Source organism: Panthera onca, chromosome B3, assembly GCF_046562875.1.
Source record: "Panthera onca isolate mPanOnc1 chromosome B3, mPanOnc1 haplotype 2, whole genome shotgun sequence".
Lineage (NCBI taxonomy): Eukaryota > Metazoa > Chordata > Mammalia > Carnivora > Felidae > Panthera > Panthera onca.
In genome coordinates, this window is record NC_138344.1 from 117,929,151 (window position 1) to 117,957,071 (window position 27,921).

The 27,921-nt window shown below is 38.3% G+C and overlaps 1 protein-coding gene across 12 annotated transcripts in view; it reads right to left on the reverse strand.

Annotated features, from left to right (window-relative positions):
• The window catches only part of NUMB (NUMB endocytic adaptor protein), a 203,836-nt gene that overhangs the window by 169,002 nt on the left and 6,913 nt on the right, over window positions 1–27,921 (reverse strand). Inside the window, exon 1 of one of the 12 annotated variants that reach the window (XM_078448044.1) lies at window positions 2,798–2,820. The exons of the other annotated variants lie outside the window; for them this stretch is intronic. The gene's annotated coding sequence lies outside the window, so the exon portion shown is untranslated. Of the gene's footprint in view, window positions 1–2,797; window positions 2,821–27,921 lie in introns of those variants that run through there. 12 annotated transcript variants of the gene reach the window in all.

Here is a 27,921-nt window from a genome sequence, read left to right on the forward strand (position 1 = left end):
GGGTGTCTTAGCTGGTTAAGCGTCTGGCTCTTGATTTTGGCTCAGGTCATGATCTCACAGTTCGTGGGTTTGAGCCTCACATCGGGCTCTGTGCTGACAGTGCGGAGCCTACTTGGGATTCCCTCTCTGTCTCTGTCTCTGTCTCTCTCTCTCTCTTTCAAAATAAACTTAAAAAAAAATACTGATTAGCCAAAGCAAATAAAAATATATACGTAGTATATGTATATATGTGTAACATGGTTCCATTTTTACATATAAAAAATAGGCAATACTAAACAATATAGTTTTGAAATACATACAAATGCAGTAAACTTAAAGGAAGGGAATAATAAAACCAAAATAAATTTCTGAATAGTTTCATCCCCAGTGGAGAGGCAGGTGAGTGGAAATCAAGGAGAAACATACCAACAATATTGGTGATGTTCTATTCCTTAACCTGGGTGATGAGTTCACAGCTATTGGTTTTATTACACGCTTCATTACTTACATACACAGTACCATATTCTCGTCTGCATATTAAATACTTCATAATGGGAAGGGAAAACAGAAAAGGAAGAGAGGGGAAGGAAAAAGAAGGATGGACACCTATAACATAGGTCAACATGCACCTCCTATCTCTCCCTGGGCAGGCAATGTAAAGTCCCATTAAATATAAGCTTCGTTCTGTAAAGTCCCATTAAATATAAGCTTCGTTCTTAACTTCGTTAAGCTTGGCTTAAATATAAGGCAAAACTGGTGCAGCCACTCTGGAAAACAGTATGGAGGTTCCTCAAAAAACTAAAAATAGAACTACTCTACAACCCAGCCATTGCACTACTAGGCATTTATCCATGGGACACAGGTGTGCTATTTCGAAGGGACACATGCACCCCCATGTTTGTAGCAGCACTATCAACAATGGCCAAAGTTTGGAAAAAGCCCAAATGCCCATCAATGGATGAATGGATAAAGAAGATGTGGTAAATACATACAATGGAATATTACTCGGCAATCAAAAAGAATGAAATCTTGCCATTTACAACTATGTGGATGGAACTGGAGGATATTATGCTAAGTGAAATTAGTCAGAGAAAGACAAAAATCATATGACTTCACTCATATGAGGACTTTAAGAGACAAAACAGATGAACATAAGGGAAGGGAAACAAAAATAATGTAAAAACAGGGAGGGGGGCAAAACAGAAGAGACTCTGAAAGAGAACAAACAAAGGATTGCTGGAGGGGTTGTGGGAGGAGGGATGGGCTAAATGGGTAAGGGGCATTAAGGAATCTACTCCTGAAATCATTGTTTCACTATGTGCTCACTAATTTGGATATAAATTTTAAGAAATAAAAAATCAAATTAAAAAAAATATATAAGCTTCATCCAGAAACCCCACTAAAACATAAGATTTTTTTTTAAGAGCACAAACCTGAAATGAAGGCAATTTTTCTATCCTCAGTTTAAAAAAAATTTTTTTTTAACGTTTATTTATTTTTGAGACAGAAAGAGAGACAGAGCATGAACGGGGGAGGGGCAGAGAAAGAGGGAGACACAGAATCGGAAGCAGGTTCCAGGCTCTGGGCTGTCAGCCCAGAGCCCGACGCGGGGCTCGAACTCATGGACCGCGAGATCGTGACCTGAGCTGAAGTCGGACGCTCAACCAACTGAGCCACCCAGGCGCCCCTCTATCCTCAGTTTTTAAAAATTAAGATGATACCTGATGTAATATAAGAAAAGGGAAAGTAACTTAAAATAATACATTATAATATGTAAATGCTCAGGTATAACCATCTTAGATTTCATATTATTAAGGAAATAGACACTGGCACATATACACAGAAATGCCATGCACACGACATCTACAAAGTAGACTGACACAAATGAGTTGTACTGGAAAATCAGATGCCAAAAGGGGCAATGTCATCGGTAATACGATTTTCCAAAACAGTTAACAACTCATTAAAGTTCTGAACAAAACAAAGTAAAATGTAAGACTAAAGTAGTTGCATTCCTGGAAAATTTAGTGTCTATTAAAACCATACAAAATACTACTTTGTTTAAATGTGTTTAAGTGTGGGGTGCCTGGGTGGCCCAGGCTGTTAAGTGTCTGACTTCCACTCAGGTCATGATCTCACAGTTCGTGAGTTCAAGCCCCATGTCTGGCTCTGTGCTGACAGCTCAGAGCCTGGAGCCTGCTTCAGATTCTGTGTCTCCCTCTCTCTCTCTCTGCTCCTTCCTCACTTGCGCTCTCTCTCTCTCAAAAATAAACATTAAAAACAATTGTGTTTGTTTTTTTATTTGGTTTGGTGCAAAAAGGTGATTTTATTAAAGCAAGAGGACAGGACCCATGGGCAGAAAGCTGCAAAAAAACCTTTTTTAATGTGTTTAAATGCATAACAGAATTAACATCAGATAAGTGCAAACAGGTTTTTCACCTACAAGATCTGGGAAAAAGTTCAAAAATCATGCAGAACTGTCTCCAACATTGTAGAATATATGGCATTTTTGGCTCCTGCTCATTGAATGCCAATAATATATACCCACCCCACCTTCATTACTGTGGCAACCAAAAGTGCACCTTCAAAAATTCAAACATTCATAGGGGTACTGACCCCATTGAAAACCAGTGACTACAAGAAAGGATAAGTCCCAGTGTGGCCTCCATACAGCCTTTATTTTCATGACATCATAAAGCTGAATGTAATAATAAAGCCTACCCAATTTCTAACTTTGGCAAAGAAGAAATCCTCATACAGCGAAGAAATTTATTATTAGAGAAAGTATAAAGGCAGGTTAAAACACAAGGATACTTACCCTAAATGAAATTGATACATTAAACCAAAGGTTGGCAATTTTTTCACCCATGTGACATCAATCTTTGAGGGCAGTGTTATTTTGCTAAAATACAACAAATGTCCCAATTGAAAAGCACTGTAACACTCAAAACATGTTATAGTTTACAGAGCATTATTTAATTTGAATCTTTATAGCAATTCTATGAGACAGATACTATTATTCTTTTTATATTACTTATAAAGAGAACAACAAAAAAAGGTCAAAGTCACAGAGCTGGTAAACTGAGAGACAGGACTTCAAGTCCTCGGATTTCAAATCCTGTGTTCTTTCCATCAAACTATACTGCTTCACAAAGATTCAATATGGCAATACAGATAAAAAGAAACTCACTAGGATACCTAGGTGGCTCAGTCGGTTGAGCATCCAACCTCGGCTCAGGTCATGACCTCACGATTCATGAGCTGGAGCCCCACATTGGATTCTGTGCTGACAGCATGGAGCACGCTCGGGATTCTCTCTCTCCTTCTCTCTGCCCCTCCCCACCTTGTGCTCTCTCTCTCTCTCTCTCTCTCTCTCTCAAAATAAATAAATTAAAAAAAAAAACTCATCAGTCAATACAACAGAAATGTTAACAGCAAAAGATCAATATAAAATCTCGATGTATTTTGATATATCACAGACAGTTGTACTACCCACAGTAGTTATTGCTGAATATGAGAAATTTTTAAAGATTTTTAAGTAATCTCTACACCCAACATGGAGTTCAAATTTATAATCCAAGATCAAGAGTCACAGGGGTGCCTGCGTGGCTCAGTCAATTAAGCATCCAACTCTTGATTTCAGCTCAGATCATAATTTCACAGTTCATGGGATCAAGCCCTGCATCAGGCTCTGTGCTGTCAGATTCTCTCTCTCCCTCTCTCTCTGCCCCTCCCCCGCTCATATGTGCCTGCACCCTCTAATAAATAAATATACTTTTTTTAAAAGAGTTGGGGTGCCTGGGTGGCTCAGTCGGTTGAGCAGCCAACTACAGCTCAGGTCATGATCTTGCGGTCTGTGAGTTCAAGCCCTGCGTTGGACTCTGTCCTGAGAGCTCAGAGCCTGGAGCCTGCTTCCAATTCTATGTCTCCCTTTCTCTCTGCCCCTTCTCTGATTGCTCTCAGTCTCTCTCTCTCTCTCTCTCTCTCTCTCTCAAAAATAATGAATAAAAAATAAAAAAAAAAAAAAGAGAGAGTTGCATGCTCCACTGACTAAGCCAGCCAGACACCTCAGAAAAAAGTAAAATTTTAGCAATTACCATGATATATAGTATGTGATTACTTCCTAACATCAAAAAGGTTCTGGATCGCAATTTTAATCAATCTTCTACTTAATCCAACATTCCAGAACCACACCATTGATTCTGAGAGTTAAAGGGTTAACAATGTATTTTTTTAAAACCTTTCAATTTGGGGAGAAATGCATAACCATTAAAAACTTTATAAAATCTCGGCTTAACCACAGCACCTCTAACGTAGTTACTAGATCAGTCCTTTCAGAATAAATTCTCTGAAGTTCATTTGAGAATAACAAAATGATGAGATGGTATATTGAATTAGTTCTCATTCATGACTGGTAGATTACTTTAAAACTCTAGGGGCGCCTGGGTGGCGCAGTCGGTTAAGCATCTGACTTCAGCCAGGTCACGATCTCACGGTCCGTGAGTTCGAGCCCCGCGTCAGGCTCTGGGCTGATGGCTCAGAGCCTGGAGCCTGTTTCCGATTCTGTGTCTCCCTCTCTCTCTGCCCCTCCCCCGTTCATGCTCTGTCTCTCTCTGTCCCAAAAATAAATAAACGTTGAAAAAAAAAAAAAAAATTTAAAACTCTAAATAGTATTGTGCTATGCTTCTTAATTGATAATACACTTTCATAGATGCAAACACTCAGGTGCACACAATAGTTTACAATATAAGACAAAAATAAAAGCAAAGGCATACTCAGAGTTTGATGTAAAAGGAAAAAGGAAGTAGTATATCTTATTATTTCAACTGAAGTAATAAGGAAGATCATTTATCAGCAAGCACAATCTTCTTAGACTCATCTCTAAAGGGAAGAATAATATAGTCTTCCTAAAAAGTAATAGACAATAATCTACAAGACTCAACTCTCCACTAAATTGAATCCAAACCCCAAGAATAATAATTTGGCATTTCTATTTTATGTCTTTTAATGTTTATTTATTTTGAGAGAGAGAAAGAGAGAGTGCATGTGTGGAGAGGGGGGTGCAGAGAGAGAGGGAGAGAGAGAATCCCAAGCAGGCCCCATACTCAGCATGGAGCTTGATGCAGGGCTTGATCCCACAACTGTGAGATCACAACCTGAACCAATATCAAGAGTTGAAGGCTTAACCAACTGAGCCACCCAGGAACCCCTTGACATTTCTTTTTTTTTTTTTTTTTTTTTTTAATGTTTTTATTTATTTTTGAGACACAGAGTGTGAGCAGGGGAGGAGCAGAGAGAGACAGAGAGGGAGACACAGAATCCGAAGCAAGCTCCGGGCTCTAAGCTGTCAGCACAGAGCCCAACGTGGGGCTTGAACTCATGAGCAGAGAGATCATGACCTGAGCCAAGGTCAGAAGCTTAACCAGGTGAGCCACCCAGGCGCCCCTTGAATTTCTATTTTAAAAGAAACAATTTCTTTTCATCTATACTTCTAAATTCATGGGTAAAGTTTGAGTAGGGTGAAGACTTTAGGTAGTGAAAATATGCAAGCATATTAGTTATAAACTACACACATGCTGTCTTATAACATACTTTTTAAGATTTATTTTTAAGTAATTTCTAGACCCAAACATGGAGCTTGAACTTACAACCCCAAGATCAAGAGTCACATACTCTAGGGGCGCCTGGGTGGCGCAGTCGGTTAAGCGTCCGACTTCAGCCAGGTCACGATCTCGCGGTCCGTGAGTTCGAGCCCCGCGTCAGGCTCTGGGCTGATGGCTCAGAGCCTGGAGCCTGTTTCCAATTCTGTGTCTCCCTCTCTCTCTGCCCCTCCCCCGTTCATGCTCTGTCTCTCTCTGTCCCAAAAATAAATAAAAAACGTTGAAAAAAAAATTAAAAAAAAAAAAAAAAAAAAAGAGTCACATACTCTACAGACTGAGCCAGCCAGGAGCACCTGCCTTATATTTTATCTCACCATTTTGTTCCTCTTTCCCAAAGAAGAGTTATACTCAGTCATAACTATGATTGTTTAAGCCAAAAACTCTACCTCAAACAAAACCCTAATTTTCTCCCTCATACACAGTTACTTCCCTTTTCCTGACTTGAAATTCACTCCATTACAACTTCCATAATCTCTGTGATATCTATACATACTGCACTGACTTTTTTTATTAGTAGCTAATGGAAAATATATGCAATAGAACTTAATATCAATTGTTTGAATATTTTAAAATGCCAGCACAAATACAAAGAATTAAGCACTTAAGCACTTTATTATATTGAAAAAAATTGCAATTCATCTTGAAAAACCTCAAATTCAAAGTTGCTAAGACACACATTAAAATTAGATTTAAATGTCTTACCCAAAAGCCTCAAAACATGCCATAATCCCCAGACATATTTGCAGAAATTTCAAATACTGATTGACCAGTGTTTTGGGGTCATTATACATATAGATATGGATATGGAAATGGATATAGATATAGATATCTGTCTAAACACAGAAACCAAAAAGGAATTACAGGACTTACTTGAAAATTTAAGAGCTACCATATATAAAGCACTTATATAGGCTAGGCATTGTTCATAGAATTCAGATACAGTATGTATATAATCTCATTTCATCAGCATAAAAAACAAGAGGTAATGGCTATAATTCAAATTTCGTTTTTATTTTTTTAATATTTATTTTTGAGAGAGCAACAGAGTGCGAGCAGGGGAGGGCCAGAAAAGGTGGGGGTGGGGGGGTGCATAGAATCCAAAGCAGGCTCCAGGCTCCCAGCTGTCAGCACAAAGCAGGACACAGGGCTCAAACCCACGAGCGGTGAGATCATGACCTGAGCTGAACTTGGACGCTCAACTGACTGAGCCACCCAGGAGCCCCTATAATTCCAATTTTAAAGATGAAAAACTGTGACTTTGAAAGATTAAAAAGATTTCTACGCGGTGCAGTAAATTCACCCAAATAACAATATACAAAATATGTCAAATACATAAATAAACAATGCATAACTAGCTCAAAAAATAACATAAATCTCTCTCAAGCAGCACTAAGAAACATAAATGCAAATTGGCAAGCAGGGCTAAAGCCACGAACCCACTAGGGTCCTAGTCCAGAAACAGTGGCAGCTGGAAGTTTGGCTTCCCTGGGGAACAGGGACTAAAAGTGCTCCATATAAGACAGAGGGTTTATCAGAGCTAAGCCAGAGCAAGGGCTGGGGTAGGGCTCCCTCATAAAGAAAACTTGGGGTGCCTGGCTGGCTCAGTCAGTGGAGCATGAGACTCTTGAGCTCAGGGTTGTGAGTTCAAGCCCCACAATGGATACAGAGATTACTTAAAAATAAAATCTTTAAAAAAAAAAAAAAAAAAGAATACAACTTGCCAACTCTGCCAGGAGGTATGGTTTATACTAAGTCACTCCAATGAAGGTTGCAGGACACAGACCCAGCTTCAAAACCAAAAAAGTAACCAGGCCACCTGCTAGCTCTATGACTAGATCTGCAATATCCACACTATCACCAATATCTCTGAAGGGCAAGAACTCTAAACCCGGTTCTAGAATTGGGGTCCACAGGCAAGTATAAAATTTCTATACAAGGAGGGAGGTGAACACAGAGGGACAGTGAAAGCTCACTACGTCTCAATAATATTTGCAAATGGTATATCTGAAAAGGGGTTAATATTCAAAACATATAAAGAGTGTATATAACTCAACGCTAAAAATAAACATAATAATAATCTGATTAAAATGGGCAGAGGGCCACACCCAAAAAATAATCCAGTGAAGAATGGGCAAAAGACATGAATAGATACTTGTCCAAAGAAGACATCCAGATGGCCGACACATGAAAAAATGCTTAACATCACTCATCATCAGGGAAATACGAATCAAAACCACAATGAGATACCACCTCACACCTGTCAGAATAACTAACATTAACAACTCGGGCAACAACAGATGTTGGCAAGGATGCAGAGAAAGAGGATCTCTTTTGCATTGTTGGTGGGAATGCAAGCTGGTACAGCCACTCTAGAAAACAGTATGGAAGTTCCTCAAAAAACTAAAAATAGAACTACCCTACAACCCAGCCATTGCACTACTAGGCATTTATCCAGGGGATACAGGTGTGCTGTTTCGAAGGGACACATGCACCCCTGTATTTATAGCAGCACTATCAACAATGGCCAAAGTATGGAAAGAGCCCAAATGTCCATCGATGGATGAATGGATAAAGAAAATGTGGTGTATATATATATACAATGGAGTATTACTCGGTAATCAAAAAGAATGAAATCTCGCCACTTGCAACCATGTGGATGGAACTGGAGGGTGTTATGCTAAGTGAAATTAGTCAGAGAAAGACAAAAATCATATGATTTCACTCATATGAGGACTTTAAGAGACAAAACAGATGAACATAAGGGAAGGGAAACAAAAATAATATAAAAACAGGGAGGGGGACAAAACAAGAGACTCATAAATATGGAGAACAAACTGAGGGTCGCTGGAGGGGTTGTGGGAGGGGGGATGGACTAAATGGGTAAGGGGCATTAAGGAATCTATTCTCGAAATCATTGCTTCACGATATGCTAACTAATTTGGATGTAAATTTTAAAAAATAAAAAAGTTAAAAAACAAAAAACAAACAAACAAACAAATAAATAATAAAATGGGCAGAGGGCCTGGGGCGCCTGGGTGGCTCAGTCGGTTAAGTGTCCAACTTCAGCTCAGGTCATGATCTCATAGCTGGTGGGTTCAAACCCCCCGTTGGGCTCTGTGCTGACAGCTTAGAGCCTGGAGTCTGCTTTGGATTCTGTGTCTCCGTCTCTCTCTACCCCTCCCCCACTCATGTGCATGTGCTTGCACTCGCACTCTCTAGCTCTCAAAAATAAATAAACATTTAAAAAAATCTTTTAATGGGCAGAGGGCCTAAATAGGCATTTTTCCAAAGAAGACATACAGATGGCCAAGAGACACATGAAAAGATGCTCAACATTACTAATCATCAGAGAAATGCAAATCAAAACCACAATGAGCTATTACCTACACCAGTCAGAATAGCTACTATCCAAAAGAAAAGAAATAACAAGTGTTGGCGAGGATGTAGAGAAAAAAGAACCTGCATGCACTGTTGGTAGGAATGTAAATTGGTGCAACCACTATGGAAAACAGTAGGAAGGTTCCTCAAAAAATTAAAAATAGAAATACTGTATGATCCAATAATTTCACTACTGGGGATTTACCAAAAGAAAGCAACACTATTCAAAAAGATATATGCATCTTTGTTCACTACAGCATTATTTACAATAGCCAAGACATGGAAGCAACCTCAGTGTCCATCAACAGATGAATGGATAAAGCAGATGTGTTACACACACACAGACATACAAGAGGAATATTACTCAGCCATAAAAAAGAATGAGGTCTTGCCACTTGCAACAATATGGACAGACCTGGAGGGCATTATGCTAAGTGAAATAAGTAAGACATCAAAAGACAAATACCACATGATTTCACTTATATGTGGAATCTAAAAAGCAAAACAAAATAGAAATGGACTTATAAACACAGAAAATAAATTAGTGGTTGCCAGAGGGGAGAGAACAGGAGATAGGCAGAATAGGTAAAGGGGATTAAGAGGTACAAAACTTCCAGTTATAAAATAAATAAGTCATGGAGATGAAAAGTACAGCATTGGGAATATAGTTAATAATATAATAACACTGTATGGTGACAGATGGTGACTATATTTACTGAAATGAGCATTGTATAATGTATAGGATTGTCTAATAACTATATTGTGCACCTGAAATTAATATAACATTGTATGTCAACCATACTTCAATAATAAAAACTTAAAGAAAATAATAGAAAATAATTATACTTTCCTTTAAAAAAAGAAGACAAATCTGTTATATTCTGGACATTCCATTCTCCATTTCCTGAATGTGTAACTAATTAAGACTTTCTGGTGCTTCCTCATACCCATGGGTATTTGTAAGATAAATCCTCATTACTTAAAATAACCAGAAAAAACCTACCAGTTAATAATCATGATAATCTGAAAAGGGTTGTTTTTTTTTTTTTTTAATGCAATAAAGTTACAAAAACCTATTTCTAACTGGCAGCCTTTGACAACTCCAAAACTAAAGCATACAGGTTGCCACAACTAAAGAAAAGTGTCTTTATAACTAAACTTGTTGATTATGTCTAAGCAAACTTTAAGTGATGCAGGATCTCTCAAATTTAGCCTTCCTATTATCAACCAGACACAGTCCTATTATCAACCAGACACAGGACTTTCCTACCACTAGGAAGGGAGTGGTTTCCAGCTTTAGGATGACACAATTGAAAGGTTCCAAAAAGGAATTAAAAATAGTCTCTAGAAGGAATAACTCAGAATAAAAAGTGTGTTCTAGTAAAACAAACATCAAATTAGTAATCCGTTACTTAAGTTCTAGACCTACCTCTGTCACTAACTAGTTGTGTGACTTTGGCTAACCTAACTTAGGCTTCAGGTTCTTTTTCCCTACTAATTCTAACATTATAACATTCTTTAAAACACCTGACAGGAATGTTTGCTCCACATAAACAAATTCCAAATTTTCATGTTTTCTAAAGTTTCAAAGAACTTCACAAATGCTAATGATGCCTATCACTCTCTCCTCCCAAAAAAGTCACATAAGTAGAATCTAAAACATTTCCTTGAGGGGCGCCTGGGTGGCTCAGTCAGTTAAGTGTCCGACTTCGGCTCAGGTCATGATCTCACAGTTCGTGAGTTCGAGCCCTGCGTCGGCTCTATGCTGACAACTCAGAGCCTGGAGGCTACTTCGGATTCCGTGTCTCCCTCTTTCTGCCCCATCCCCACTCATGCTCTGTCTCTCTCTGTCTTAAAAATAAATAAAACATTAAAAAACATTTTTTTAAACATTTCCTTGAGAGTTTTCCAAAGTACTTTAATATTTTTTAATGTTTATTTATTTATTTTGAGGGAGAGAGAGAGAGCACATGCATGCACATAGGGTCAGAGAAAGAGGGGGAGAGAGAATCTCAAACAGGCTCCACACTGTCAGCAAGGAGTCGAATGTGGGGCTTGATCTCACAAACCATGAGATCATGACCTGAACCAAAATCAAGAGTTGAATGCAACCGACTGGAGTTACCCAGGCACCCTGAAATTCAGTTGTTTTTTTTGATGTTTGTTTATTTTTGAGTAAGCAAGAGAGAGAGACAGCACGCAAGTTGGGGAGGGGCAGAGGGAGAGGGAGACAGAGAATCTGAAACAGGCTGCAGGCTGTCAGCACAGAGCCAGACATGGGATTCAAACTCACCAAATGTGAGATCATGACCTGAGCCGAAGTCGGAGACTTAACCGACTGAGCCACCCAGGCGCCCCCCGAAATTCACTTTCAAGTGTATACTTCTGAATTTGAAAACTACATACAGTCATATAACCATCACCACAATCAAGATACAGAACAGATACAGGCAATGTAGAATACTTCCCAAAAAAATTCCCGCATGCCCCCCACTCCCTGGCAACCACAGTTTTCTGTCCCTTTAGCTTCACTAATTCCAAAATATCTTAAAATAGAATCATACAGTATGTGGCCTTTTATGTCTGGCTTCTTTCACTCAGCATGATGCATTCGATATCCACCTATGCTGCTGTATGCACTACCACATAGTATTCCACTGTACAGAGGTACCAGAGTTGATCAATTCACAGTTGAAGTACATTTGAATGTTTCCAGTTTGGGGTATTAGCACAGAGGTTTTGCTTGACTGTAAGTTTTCCTTTCACTTGAGTCCTAGGAGTGGAACTACTAGATCACTACAGTATATATGTGTTTAACTGTATATGAGTACCTGCCAAACTGTTTTCAAAAAGACTGTACCAGCAATGAATAAGAGGTTTCTGGGTTTTGTTTTTTTTTTTTTTAAGCTTTTATTTTGAGAGAGAGAGAGAAAGAGAGAAAGAGAAAAAGAGAGAGAGAGAGAGAGAGAACACACACAAGGGAGCACAAGTTGGGGAAGGGCAGAGAGAGGAGAGAGAGAGAATTCCAGGTAGGCTCCACGAGACCAGCACAGAGCCCGACATGGGGCTTGAACTCACAAACTATTGAGGCTGTGACCTAAGCCAAAATCAAGAGTCAGACACCGAACCACCCAGGTACCCCTGAATAAGAGCTTTTTAATGGTTTTAAGGAAAAATGAATTTATATCTTATGTTACAAATTTCATAGAAAGATCCCACATAGATCCAGATATTTATCAGAGGAAATTTTCCTATGTGCTATATATGTGTAGAAAGCAGTTAACAAAGAATGTTGATTTGATAAATATTCACATTTATCAAATAGATATTTTTTAATAGGCTTTAAAATGTCATGTTTGAAATCATACTCAGGTTGTGATCTCATCGTTTGTGAGTTCAAGTCCCACATCGGGCTCTGCAGCAAGAGCTCGGGGCCTGCTTGCAATTTGTTCTTTCTTTCTTTCTCTTCCTCTCTCTCTGCTCCTCCCCCATTTGTGCTCTCTCTCTAGATGAATAAATAAACTTAAAAAAAAAAAAGATGCTCAACCAACTGAGCCACCCAGGTGCCCCAAAGTAAATGTTGGTTTTAATGAGACCACCTACTTATGAAACCCTCCACTTCCACTTTCTCCCTATCATTCTCCTGGTTTCACTTGTCTTTTTTATCCAATACAGATTTCACAGTTCAATTACTGCTTGCACCCAATTTGTTTCCCACGTCTCCTTCACACTCTCCTACCAAAACTCCTGTTAACCTTCTCTATGACCACAACAGAGCAGCCAAATAGTGACAAAAATCACATATCCACTCAGACTGATTACTGTCCTAAATTCACAATTAACAACTTCAACCACAGCAATATTACTCTAAAAGCTCTCTGTAGTGGCTGTTTTATAACTTGTCCTCAATCCTTAAACATTTCACCCCTCCTCTCCATTTCTCCTGCTCCTTAGTTTACAATACTTTTATTAAGAAAATAGAAGCCATCAGGGGCGCCTGGGTGGCTCAGTCGGTTAAGCGTCCGACTTCGGCTCAGGTCACGATCTCACGGTCCGTGGGTTCGAGCCCCGCATCGGGCTCTGTGCTGACAGCTCAGAGCCTGGAGCCTGTTTCAGATTCTGTGTCTCCTTCTCTCTGTGACCCTCCCCCGTTCATGCTCTGTCTCTCTCTGTCTCAAAAATAAATAAACGTTAAAAAAAAAAATTTTTTTTTAAAAAGAAAATAGAAGCCATCAGATGAAAGCTCCCTATTTTTCCACAACCAAATCGATAACATACCCCCCCCCCAAACTGAACCAGTCATCTTCTTTTCCCCTACTTTAAAATGAGTAAGCATCTCTGGTTACTATTAAATGGCCACTTAAGTTTGCTCTTTGTAGTATCTTTCACTTAAAGATTTCCTTCCTTTCATAATTCACTCTGGTATCATCAATTGTTCCTCCTCTACAAGATCATTCTCATTACCATGTAAACATGTACCATTACCTCCCATAGTTACAGGGTTTTTTTTACGAGTACCCCATCATTCCCTATACAGCTATGCCCCACCTCCTCCCCCATTCCTCAGTTGACATTTATAGTCACATTTCTCAGAAAAGTATCAGCTCTCACAGCCTCTAATTCCTAACCTTTCATTCACTATTCAACCTGCTCCAAACTGATCTACCTTCACAAGTTCATTGAAACTGCCTCTTAAACAGTTAAGGAATTAACTGTTTAAGAACAGTTCCTTAACTTAAAGGAATATTATTCCTTTACTTAAGGGATACTTAAGTTATTCCTTAACTTAAAGGAATAAATGAAGACAGCTTAATGGACAGACTATTTAGAGAGCAATTAAGAAGCTATTACCTTCTCTAAACACCTAGAAGGTACAGGGGTACAAGTTCTCACCTCTCTGTAACCTTAAGTTACTGGAACCAGAAAAGGCTATGGCAGTGGAAAAGGTACTTTGCAGCTAAGCAGCCACAGGTGGAGGTATGCAGTTTTTGCCTAAACTGCAGCCACATAGGGAAGAGGAAAAGGAATAAAAACCCTAATCTCTTTTTCCTTCCACTGTCCAATCTCCTGTCAATTGTACCTCCACTGGCGGAACACAACATGAAGCTAGAAGGCAAAGAAGCCTAGATGATATAAACCATGGAGGTCAGCCTTCTGAAGCACAAAGCAGAGAAGAAAAGGGCAAAAACAGATCTGGAGAGACATACAGAGATGACCAACACAAGATTGTCAATAATTTCCATTTTGATATATCAAATTGGCACGGTTCCTCTCTCCTCTCTTGGCTTCCACGACATGACAAATCCTAGTTTTTCCCCATATAAACTCCCTCCTCCCCCTTCATCAGATGGCATATAAACTCCCTCCTCCCCCTGCCATCAGATGGCATCATCAGTTGCTCTGAGCTCATTACCAGACAGCTGATCTTACCTTTTCCTCATGCCTCTCAATCCCATCTATATAATGACAATTCCCAACAGCACCTTTCCTTAAGCTCCAGCCGCCCATATCCCAACATTATCATTTCAGATGTCACTTGGAAATTCACAGATCCAAAACAATCATTCTCATCCTCTTAAAAAAATGTTCGGGGGGCGCCTGGGTGGCTCAGTCGGTTGAGCGTCCGACTTCAGCTCAGGTCATGATCTCGCAGTCTGTGAGTGTGAGTTCGAGCCCCACGTCGGGCTCTGTGCTGACAGCTCAGAGCCTGAAGACTGTTTCAGATTCTGTGTCTCCCTCTCTCTCTGCCCCTCCCCTGCTCATGCTCTGTCTCTCTGTCAGGGATGGGTAAACATTAAAAAAAATTAAAAAAAAAAAAATGTTCGGGGTGCCTGGGTGGCTCAGTCAGTTAAGCATCCAACTCTGGCTCAGGTCATGATCTCACTGCTCGTGGGTTCAAGCCCTGCATCAGGCTCTGTACTGACAGCTTGGAGCCTGGAGCCTGCTTCAGATTCTGTCTCCATCTCTCTGTCCCTCCCCTGCTTGCACTCTGTCTCTCTAATATAAATAAATAATAAACATTAAAAAAGATTTTTTTAAATGTTTTCCCACTCCACCTATATCTCAATAAACGCCAAGCCAGAAATTTGGGAATAAGCTTTTATTCCTTTGATTTCTTTTTCTCCTTCACATCTAATCCATCAGTAAGTCTTGAAAACTCTACAGCTAAAATGTATCTTGAATCCATCCACTTCTGTCTCTACTTCCAACACCCTCCTAAATTGCTCTTTCTGCTTTCTTTTTTGCTTCCCTACAATCCAATTACCAGGTAATAGCCATTTATGTTTTCAAAATGTAGATCATATTTATCTTATCCTCTGCTTACCGTCCTTCAATAGTATCCCATTACCTTTAGAACAAAATCCAAATCCTCTACAGCAACCTACAAGGCACTTCATGATCTGACCTCTTTATACCTATCTAACCACATCTTAAAAGCTACTTTTCCTCACACTCAGGAGGTTCCAGCCTTACTTCAGTTCCTCAAAAATTCAAGCTCTTTCCCACTTTAGTCTTCTCACATGCACAGAATACCTCTAGCTCTGTGCATGATGGCTCCTTTTAATTCTTCATAGCAATTCAAATGTCAACCCTAAGTGTGGCCTTCTCCAACAAGATCAAAACTAGTTCCCCCTTTATTCTCCCATCACAGCATACTATTATTTTCATTGCATATTCTAAAATGGCAATTTTCCTGTGTACTTATTTATCTTCTTATTGTATATCCCCTTCCACTACATTATACGTTTCATGGGGGCAGAGGTGACTAAGTTAACTCAAGTCCAACACCACTGAGGATCCACTACATGCAAAGAACTATGATAGGCAACTGTGGGAGTGACAAAGAATAAGTCAAAGTGACAAAGATCCTGTTCCCAGTATGTACATTTATCTACTTAAGGAGAAAAATGTATATTTAACTATAAATGCAAAGCAGAAAAATAAATAAATAAGTAAATGCAAAGCAGATACTATGCCATATAATTTTGCTACAAAGTGGTATGGGATCAAAAGAAAAAGAGATAAAATGTAGAAAAAGTGATGAATAAGAAAGCCCTCACATAAGAAGACGGTTCTATTATGGCTTAGAAGGATAACAGGAAAAAAAGCATTCATTCGAAGCAGAGCAAACAGCCTTAATAAAAAGACAAAAAGGGCAAAAAGTGAAGGACACACAGGAAGAGGAGGCTAAAAAGATCAAAACAGCTACAGCATAGAGAAACTGTAGAATCCCAATGAAATATTCAATGATGTTAGTTAGGGAACAGAAAATTTTCAGTGAGTGTGCTACAGAATTCAACCTCAACCACTATAAAACGAAAATATAAGGTATTTTCTTTTCTTTTTAAAGGTTTATTTTTTTTTTTTAATGCTTATTTATTTTCGAGAGAGAGGGAGAGAGAGTGAGCAGGGGAGGGCAGAGTGAGAGGGAGACAGGATCCAAAGCAGGCTCCACACTGACAGCAGAGAGCCTGATGCAGGGCTCAAACTCATAAACCATGAGATCATCACCTGAGCCAAAACTAAGAATTGGATACTTAACCGAATGAGCCACCCAGATGCCCCAAGGTTTATTTATTTTTGAGGGACAGAGCACAAGTGGGGGCGAGTGCCACAAAAGGGGGACAGAGGATCCTAAGTGGGCTCCGTGCTGACAGCAGTAAGCTGGATGCAAGGCTCGAACTCAGGAATCATGAGATGGTGACCTGAGCCAAAGTCCTACACTCAACCTACCGAGCCACCCAGGTGCCCCAATATAAAGTATTTTCAAGTAAATGAAAACTAAGGTCCTTTCCAGATCTAAATTTCAAATGATGGAGCTCATATACACAACTAGTTTTAAAGTAAAAATGATCATGCTCATTGAAAGAATGTTTCATCAATTTCACATGGAATTTAACATGACTTTTTTCTTTTTTTTAACGTTTATTTATTTTTGAGACAGAGAGAGACAGAGCATGAACAGGGGAGGAACAGAGAGAGAGGGAGACACAGAATCGGAAGCAGGCTCCAGGCTCTGAGCTGTCAGCACAGAGCCCGACGCGGGGCTCAAACTCACGGACCGTGAGATCGTGACCTGAGCTGAAGTCGGCCACTTAACCGACAGAGCCACCCAGGCGCCCCTAACATGACTTTTAAGGTGGTTTTAAACTGTCTAAGCAATTTTTGGGGGCACCTGGGTGGCTCAGTCAGTTAAGTGACTGACTTCAGCTCAGGTCATGATCTCATGGTTCACGAGTTCAAGCTCCACACTGGGTTCTGAGCTGACAGCTCAGAGACTGGAACCTGCTTTGGATTCTGTGTCTCCCTCTCTCTCTCTGCCCCTCCCCCACTCATGTGCTGTCTCTCGCTCTCAAAAATAAAAACACTTAAAAAATTAAAAACAAAAGACTTTAAATAACAATTTTTCAAAAATCTTACTCCTTCCAAAACTTTAATCCAAAAGGAATATGGAAAGAGGTGGCAGGCAGGGGGTAGGGGAGTATGACCACTCAAGATATTTAATATCACACCCACTCAAGATATTTAATATTACACCCACTCAAGATACTTAATATTACACCCAGCCCAAATTTGAGAATAATTTAATTAAAAACGTTTGAAAGAAAAAGGCAAGTTTTTTAGCAATATTCTCAAAAGTCATAATTTACTGATATTAAGTTGTAACACTGTTGTTTATAAGCCTTTAGATAGTAACTGGCTGTTGTTCACTATATTCATTCAATAGGAATGTACAGATTACTGATAAAATACCCAGGGAGTCTAAACAGTATACACAAAAATCATAGAATTTTAAAGGTTAAGAGAGATTTAGAAGAATAATCAAGATAATTTTAAAGAAGAACAACATGGGAGTATGAGGCTGACTCACCATACCAGACACCTAAATTTATTACAAAGCTACAGTAAATAAAGACAGTATAATACCAGCTCTGAGATAGGCAAACAGAGCATAAAAAAGGCCCACGTGTAAATAGAAATATGATATATGACTTACAATCCTTAATGAAGATTGGTGACAAATGGTTGCTACTCTATAAACAGCATTGGCACTTATTTTCTGTTTAAAAAACTTAATTATATTCATATATTATTCATTATAATTTCAGAATAATTTGAATACTTCAGCATTAAAAAAAACTTTAAAGATCATTAAATCCAATACCATCACTTCATAAAAGAAAAAACAAAGACCCAGAGAGATTAAAACATTTAGGCAAATCATAGCGTGGCCACACAGGAATTAAACCCCTATCTCATGATTTCTTTATTGAAGAGTTTACATCCTTTCATTCAATACACACAAAATGCTTCCCATCTACCCCAATTTCTTTAAGTTACCCATGATATCAACAACGTCAAATCAGAAGTGGAGAAAGATACAAAAGGTGTGGCAACATAAAAAGCCAATACATACTTTCATTTCCTTCCTTAACCTTCTTTCAAAGAAATTCAAAAATCTACAGGGCACATGGCTGGCTCAGTCACTGGAGTGTGCAACTCTTGCTCTTGGAGTTATGAGTTCAAGTCCCACATTCGGTATAGAGATTACTTACTTAAAAATAAAATCTTAAAAAAAAAAATCTAGGGGGTGCCTGGGTGGTTCAGTCAGTTAAGCATCCAAGTCTTGATTTCGGCTCATGTCATGATCTCACGGTTTGTGGGTTCAAGGCCCACATCGGGCTCTGTGCTGGCAATGCAGGGCCTGCTTGGGATCCTTTCCCTCTGTCTCTGCCCTCCCTACCCCCTCAAAATAAATAAATAAAATAAACTTTAAAAAAAACCTAGCCCTACTCTAAAAGATTAATCTTAATCTAAATCCAACATGCGAGAGATTCAGGAAGAAAATAACTTCAATTTTGTTAATGTTTTTATTTTTTGGAGAGACAGAGAGTGAGAGTGGGGGAGGGGTAGAAAGAGTAGGAGACACAGAATCTGAAACAGTCTCCAGGCTTTGAGCTGTCAGCAGAGAGCCAGACACAGGGCTTGAACTTGTGAAACCATGAGATCATAACCTCAGCTGAAGTCGGACACTTAACCAATTGAGCCACCCAGGCGCCCCAGGAAGAAAAGAGCTTTAAAAACTGATTCTTGGGTCAGCACGTTATAAATATCTATAAATATCAAGTGTTTAGGGAGTGCTGTTATTAGGCCCAATATTTTTCAGTCACAAATTCCATCAACCTCATATCTCACTCAGTTTGTTTCCAGAGGATGGTAAACATTTACATTTAGAGATTTTTACAAAGACCAGTTAAACAAACACTGCTCAAGACTGTCTGAAAGTAGTTGCTCCAATTCCAAGGCTCAATTAAGGTACAAACAGAAATGACATCTTCTCTAGGAAAGCACTCAATCTCAGGTTACTAGAGTTGTTCACCATCTGTTAATTCAGATAAAACTTTCCTTCCATAAATCACCCCCACCCTGGGATATATGACAGGAGTATTAAGAGTGAAGTGAGAGAGACTTGCAGAGAACCTATTTGCAAACTTTGAAATCCCAATTTGGGGCGCCTGGGTGGCTCAGTCACTTAAGCGTCTGACTCTTGGTTTTTCGGCTCAGGTCATGATCTCATGGTTTGTGACATCAAGCCCCGTGTGGGGCTCCGCGCTGAGAATCCTTGCTTGGGATTCTCTCTCTCTGAAAATAAATAAATAAACATAAAAAAGAAAAGAAATCCCAATTTAAACAATGACCACCACTGCCACACAAGGATAGTGCTCTATAAAAAACTAAAAATTGACTGCATTTAATCACTTAAGCACTGAAGGGTAAGAATATGACCTCTGGAGCCAGATTATCTATGTCTGAGTCTACCATTTGCTCTGATTTTGGGCAAATTGTGTAACCTCTGTGCCTCAGATTCCTCAACAAGAAAACAGGATAATAACACCTACCTCATAGGAGTTATTGCAAGAATTAAATTAGTGCATGTAGAGCACTTAGAACAATGCCTAGAATACAGCATTAGCTGCTGCTAGTATTATTACTACCTGATCCCATTACTAGATATCAGTTCTCACATGTGGCTCAAATACAGACTAGTTTCCTTGCCAGATTATGCAATTTTAATGTTCCTGAATCAGCGATTCAATGTACTAAATTCAAAATAAGCTCTACAAAACACAGCCTCAAGTCTTCCTTTTGAATCATTTACTATCAAACAAAATTCTCACAAATAATAAACAGCCAATTTTTTCTTAACTCCAATAAATCTGTATGAATTATCACTACAATATACAACTTGTGAAAAATCATACACTTGAAATAAATCCTTCTCATTTTACTTTAAAAAAAATTTTTTTTTAATGTTTATTTATTTTTGAGAGACAGAGACACAGAAAGAGTGTGAGCGGGGGAGGGCAGAAAGAGAGGGAGACATGAATCCAAAGCAGGCTCCAGGCTCTGAGCTGTCTGTCGACACAGAGCCTGATGCAGGGCTCAAACCCACAAACCATGAGATCTTGACCTGAGCCAAAGTCAGACGCTCAACTGACTGAGCCACCCAGGCACCCCTTCATTTTACTTTTAATTACAAATTAAGCTCTGATCTTACAAATCAGATTAATAAGTCTAGATCCATATGTAGTAATAAAACATCCTGAACTTTTTATTAAGATATTTGATATTAATCTGCAAATTTGCTTTGTAAAGATTTAAAAAAAAAAAAAAGAGTTCAACATCTTTATTCATCTGGAAAATGCAAATTAAAACCATTCTAACACATCACTTTGTACCCACGAGAATGGCTAAAAAAATCAAAGAAATTAACAACCCAAGTGGTGGCAAAGATTGGCAGCAACTGGATTCATACACTGCTAGTAGATTAAAAAAAAAAAAAAAAAAAAAAAGAATTTGCCAAATGGTTAAGTTTATTTATTTTGAGAGAGAGAGAGAGAGAGAGAGAGAGAGAGCGTGCGCGAGCGAGCAAGCAAGCAGGGGAGGGGCAGAAAGAGGGAGAGAGAAGATCCCAAAAGGTTCCGCGCTCTCGGCGCAGAGCCTGAAGTGGGGCTCAACTTTACAAACCGTGAGATCATGACCTGGAGCCGAAACCAAGTCAAAACCAAGTCACGCACTTAACCAACTAAGCCACTCAGGCACCCCCAACAATTTCTTATAAACATACATGTACCCTGTGACCTAACAATTCCCCTCTTAAGTATTCAACCAAGAGAAATGAAACATATGTTCCCAAAAAGATGTGTACAAGAATGTTTATAGCAGCCTTATTCAAAGCAGGCAGAACTGGAAATAACGCAAATGTCTATCAACAGAAGAATGGAAAAACAAAGTGTGATATTCATAAAATGGAATACTGTACGACCTAGGAAATTATCTGTTGTTTAAAATAATGATATGAATTTATTATTCAATGAGGATGTCTTATTTTCTTCAAATTCTGTCTCATTTTAAAATGCATTTTTATCCCTAGTTGAAAATAATTTTTATTCTGAAAATAATCTTATTTTTTGTTTAGTAACTCACTTGAGGTTTTGTGCCATAATATAAACTTTTGAAAATTTTTAACTTGGTGCTTTTAAGAGCCAAATAAACCCCAGGGTCTTATTAAGTGATACTACTTTTATTAAGTGATACTCTTAAAGGTATGTATACATATATTTTCTTTTCTTATGCATTCTTGGTGCATGTTCATCCTAAATGCTCCCTCCAGAAATTATCCATGTATAAAAAGATGGCTGGCTTAAAATGGCTACTTTGATGGAAACAGTGTCTTAGGGAGATACAACTTGTACTTGAGATAAACTGAATACTCAAACCATGGTTTAGCCATTGCTTAAATGGCATTGTATTTAAAAGGCATTTTAAATACTATTGCTGTAACTTTCCATTTCCTTAATAAAAAAATATAAAACAAAATTAATATCAAAAGTATGTTAAGCAAAAGAAGCCAGATAAAAAGAATATACATAGTATTATTCCATTTATATGAAATTCAAGAACAGACAAAATCAGAAAGCAGTTGCAAGGAAGGAGGGCAAAACAAAATTGAAAAGGACATTAAACCACTTTTGCTGATCATTTACATAAGTTAAATCACAACTTTGAATATTATCCATCCCTACATTCCACATAAAAATTAGAGACCATGTGGGGGGCCTGGGTGGCTCACTTGGCTAAGCATCCAACTCTTGATTTTGGCTCAGGTCACAATCTCATGGTTCACAGGTTCGAGCCCCACATCAGGCTCTGTGCTGACAGCACAGAGCCTGCTTGGGATTCAATCTCTCCCTCTCTCTTTGCCCCTCCCCAGCTCATGAGTGCACACGTACTTTCTCTCTCTCAAAAATAAATAAATATTAAAAAAAAATTAGAGATCACTCAAAAGGAGAAAAAAAAAGACAAAGAACAGAAACATAACTTCACTTGAAGGAAATACTTAAAGGTTAATGATCATATTTAAAATATTCCACTAGTGATAAAATATGAATTTCAGAGACTAGTTACTCTTTTCTCCCTATCAAATTAGCAAATATTTTTAAATGATAACACTGCTGGCAAAGATATATATCTCAAGCTCATACATTGCTAATGGGAATGTAAATTTGTACAACCTTTCTAGAAAGAAATTATGCAATGTTTTGCTCTCTTGAGAACCCTTAGAAATGTAAACCTGAACTTGATAATTCTACTTATGGGAATCTATCTTAACAATATAGAAATGTGGATAAAGATTATATGTTTAGCAATATAAATGAAGATTTGTTTATAATTTTTTTTAATGTTTATTTTTGAGAGAGAGAGAGAGAGAGACATGGAGCGTGAGTGGGGGTGGGATGCAGAAAGAGAGAGAGAGACACAGAATCTGAAGGAGGCTCCAGGCTCTAAGCTGTCAGCACAGAGCCCAACACAGGGCTCGAACTCATGTGCCATGAGATCATGACCTGAGCCAAAGTCAGACACCTAACTGACTGAGCCACCAGGTGCCCCAGATTTGTTTATAATAATTGGCAATAAGCAATCTGAATGTGAAAACTATGGAAACTCGTATAAATGATGATATATCCTTTAATAGAATTTTCTTCAGCAGTTTGAAACTGTTTTCAAATAATTGTAATGATATTAAAATGCATGTTAAAAAAAAGCAGGTTCCAAGGGCTCCTGGATGGCTCAGTGCGTTGAGCATTTGACTCTTGATTTCTGCCTTAGGTCATGGGATCAAGCCCTGTATAGGGCTCTGTGATGAGTGTAGAGCTTGCATAAGATTTTCTCTCTCTCTCTCTCTCTCTCCCTCCCTCCCTCCCTCCCTCCCTCCCTCCCTCTGCCCCTTACCCCCACTCAAGCACACACTCTCTCTGTATATAGAGTAGAATAGAATAAGCAAGTTCCAAAATTATGTATATAGTAAAAACTTGCATAAGGTAAACACAGAGATAATAAATGTTAATATTTAAAAAAATAATGAAGGGTCAATATCATAGAGACTTTGATTATATTTCACAAGTATCTGGGCTTTCTTGCACAAGTGATATCCTACACTGATTAGGTCCACTAGAGGTGGGGGAAAAGACCTAAAGAATAAGAACATTCATTGAAGGAACACACCATTAGTATTACTTGGCTATACAAATAGCCAACTTATCAAATGAAGTCAAAGACCTTCAAGGTATGTTAAACAAGTCTATAACAAGAAAAAGTTACAGAATTCAATATGATGCAAATGTATACCAATCATGTTTAATTTGAGCTAAGGAAAATAATTAGGTGATTTAGTTATTTTCCACAGAAGTAAGCCCAGCTCTTTTACAAAGCAATGAAAAAGATGAGAAAAGCACAGTAAGAAGTCAAGCCAGCAACCTAATTTCCCAGGACATTAGTTCTTACTTGGCAAAGTACTGCCCTCAGAACTCTACAGAGAGGAAACACATAAAATTCAAATACCATGTAAAAGATGTATACTATACTTTGCTTTTAAGATCTCCAAAAAGAAAACAATTAATGCATATTAAAACACAGAAAAAAAGAGCTCAATTTAGAGTTAAATGTTCTTAAAACAAAGAATCGGTTTATCTCAGGGAACCTGGGTGGGTTGGTCGGCTAAGCGTCCGACTCTTGATTTCGGCTCAGGTCAGTGTCTGGAGGTTCCTGGGTTTGAGCCCCTGCATTGGGCTGTGTGCTGACAGTACGGAGCCTGGTTGGGATTCTCTTTTCCTCACTCTCTCCCCTCTCCCTGCTCGCTCTCTCTCTCAAAAAAAAAGAATCAGTGTATCTCAAAAGGCTATAAGTAAATCGCACAAGTTGTAAAAGAACTATATTTTTACTATACTTTAAATGAAAAGGAAAATAGCATGTTATTTCTCACTTTCAACTAGGATTACACAGAAAACTTTGATATTAAAAAAAACTTTGATATTAATGATGTTAATTCTTGATTGTGAATTTACCTCGGCTAATTAAAATCCTTATAATTTTTCTCTATGTTTTTAAACATCACTATAGAACATTTCCTTGAATTTCCATAAAGAATAAGGCCTTAGTATTTGATCATCCCTCAGAAAAAGGCTATATGTTTAATCCAAAAGAAGTGTCTTCTTTAGATAAAAAGATACTAGGGTAGGTGAGTCAAAGAGGGGAAAGGCAGGGAGAGAGTCAGGGAAAAAAGAAGGGGTATAATAGAAACTATTGTTCCTTTAAGTAACATGTTTAAAAAATGTGACCCTAATTTCCATTAAAAGTCCAGCAGGGAAGCTTGCCTAGAACTACAGACACAAGGTTGCCCTGTAAGCAGAAAAATGATACCTGAACTTCATTTAATGTTCAAGTATAAAGTAACATAAGGATGGGGGCGACTGGATGGCTCAGTCGGTTGAGTGTCCGACTTGAATCAGGTCATGGTCTTGTGGTTCGTGAGTTCGGGCCCCATGTCAGGGTCTGTGCTGACAGGTCAGAGCCTGGAGCCTGCTTCAGGTTCTGTGTCTCCCTCTCTCTCTGCCTCTCCCCTGCTCATGTCCTCTTCTTTGTCTCTCAAAAATAAATAAACATTAAAAAAAATAAAGTAGCAAAACAATGAAATCATACAACCATATATTTAAATCAGTGGGTTCATTTATAACCCATTCTTGCAACTCTAAACTGCTTCCCTCAGCACCATGACCCCAACTGCCACAGCAGACCAAAAGGCCAACAAACTACTACTTGGAAGAATGAATAACAAGACAGAATATTTTATTAAACTTTTGTAACAGGAGTGCCTGGCTGGCTCAGTCAGAAGGGCATGCAACTCTTCATCTCGGGGTCATGAGTCAGAGCCCCACGTTGGGTGTAGAGGTTACAAAACAACAACAACCTTCCCCCCAAAAAAGAAAAGATCTGCAAATCACGTATCTAATAAGGACTTATACCCAGAATGTATATTTTTTTACAACTCAAACTCAATAATAAAAGGCAAATAACCCCATTTTTTAAATGGTCAAGGGATCCTAAAAAACATTTCTCCATAGATAAACAAATATCTAATAAACCCATGAAAAAATTCTCATCATTAGCCATCAGGGAAATCGAAAACAATACCACAGTGAGTTATCACTTCACATCTACTAGGATGGCTATAATAAAAAACAGAAGTAAAAAAAGTGTTGGTGAGGATATGAAGAAACTGAAATATTCATTTCCCACTGCCAGCAAAAATATAAAATGGTACAGCTACTTTAGAAAACTGAGTTACCATATAACCCAGCAATTCTACTACTAGATATATTATCAAAGAAAAATGAAAACACACGTTCATACAAAAACTTATACAGGAATGTTCACAGCAGCATTATTTGAAGACAAAACTGGAAACAATTCAATATCACAAGAGAATAGATTTTTTAAACTGTGATATAACCATATATTGGAATACTACTCAGCAATAAAAAGGAATAAATTCTTGATGCACAAAATAACATGGATAAATCTCAAATAAATTAGGTAGAGTGAAAGAAGCCAGACCTATCAAAAAAGCACACACCATACAATTCTCTTTGCATAAAATTCTAGAAAATGAAAGCTAATCTATGATGACAGCAGATTAGTGGTTACCTCTGTGGGTAGAAAAGGAGAGATAGATTACAAAGAGGCACAAGGAAACTTTTAGAGTGGTTAAGTATTGTCCTTATCTTTTTTTTTTTTTTAACTTATTTTGAGAGAGAGAGAGTGTGCACACACAAGCAGGGAAGGGGCAGAAAAAGAGAGAGAGAATCCCAAGCAGGCTCCACACTCAGCACAGAGCCCAATGCAGGGCTCAAACGCACGAACCATGAGATCATGACCTGAGCAGAACCCAAACGTCAGACACTTAACTGACTGAGCCACCCAGGCGCCCCAAATGTTCCTTATCTTGATTGTGGTGGATAAATAGGTAAAAACTCATCAAACTGTATAAACATGTGCAATTTCCTTGTAGTCGATTATGTCTGAATATATCTGTCCAAAAAAAAAAAAAAGACAAAAAAAAGAATGTATTTGCCATGTTAGGGGTAACAGAAGTATACTAGGGTTTCTCAAATGGCACATTTGGGTAAGTAAAAGGTAGAAAAAGTAGGCTGAGAGCTTTTAAGGATGAACCTGTTAAAAGTTAAAATAGTAACTGATCTCTATATGATAATAGCTGAATATATTCAACATCCACCGACAGAGCAAATAGTCAACCAAAACTACTATGAATTCAGTCTAGCCTTCAAAATAAAAAATTTAGTTCATCTCAACATTTATACATATGATGTCTATGTATAAATGTATAATACATGTAATATGTATATATGTATGAAAGTAATAAGTTCTAAATATATATATATGTTTTAGCTATACATATATTTTTAGAACTTATTACTTTTGTCTATGATAATATTTGATGAGAAAATGGATTAACTGTAGAAAACATCCACTCCAACTCAAAGAGTTGCAGGTAACAAATTGAGAACTGCTAATAATGATATTCAATGCCAGGGAGACCCAATACTTAAATATTAGCTTCAATAAAATACAAGTCAAGTCTAATGAAAAATGTGTCTAATAGGTTCCATAGCTATACTTCATAACCCAAAAGAATTTAGGGATTAGTTATCACACTGCCAATGTGGGTGGAAGTAATTAAGAATTTACTGTGACTTAAAGGCAAAAAATATAGTTGAATTAAAAGAAAGATTCAAGTTATTCCACAGATGGGACTAAAAATAAGACAACTGGAGTGCCTGGGTGGCTCAGTTGGTTAAGCGTCTGACTTCGGCTCAGGTCATGATCTCACCGTTAGTGAGTCTGAGCTCCGCATAGGGCTCTGTGCTGACAGCTCAGATCTTGGAGCCTGTTTCAGATTCTGTGTCTCCCTCTCTCTCTGCCTCTCCCCCACTCATATTCCGTCTCTCAAAAATGAATAAACATTAAAAAAATTTTTAATAAAATTTAAAAAAATTATGTGCACTAATTAAACTTAAGGCAAAGTCCATTACATCATGAATGTTATAGAAATTACACACCTGCTTTCATCAGAGGTAATTTAAGAAATATAGCTTTTAGGGGCGCCTGGGTGGCGCAGTCGGTTAAGCGTCTGACTTCAGCCAGGTCACGATCTCGCGGTCTGTGAGTTCGAGCCCCGCGTCGGGCTCTGGGCTGATGGCTCGGAGCCTGGAGCCTGCTTCCGATTCTGTGTCTCCCTCTCTCTGCCCCTCCCCCGTTCATGCTCTGTCTCTCTCTGTCCCAAAAATAAAAATAAAAAAAAAAAAAAAAAAAAAAAAAGAAATATAGCTTTTAACAGCTTTCTACAGATACAGATTTTTCTTTCACCTTTGACCAAATCCTTAACAAAGGAAGCTACTTAAATAGTAAAGAAGACTGTATTAACTGTAGGGGAGGATAACTAATTCCTTCTAACTGGCATTTAAAACTAACTTAGAACCATTCA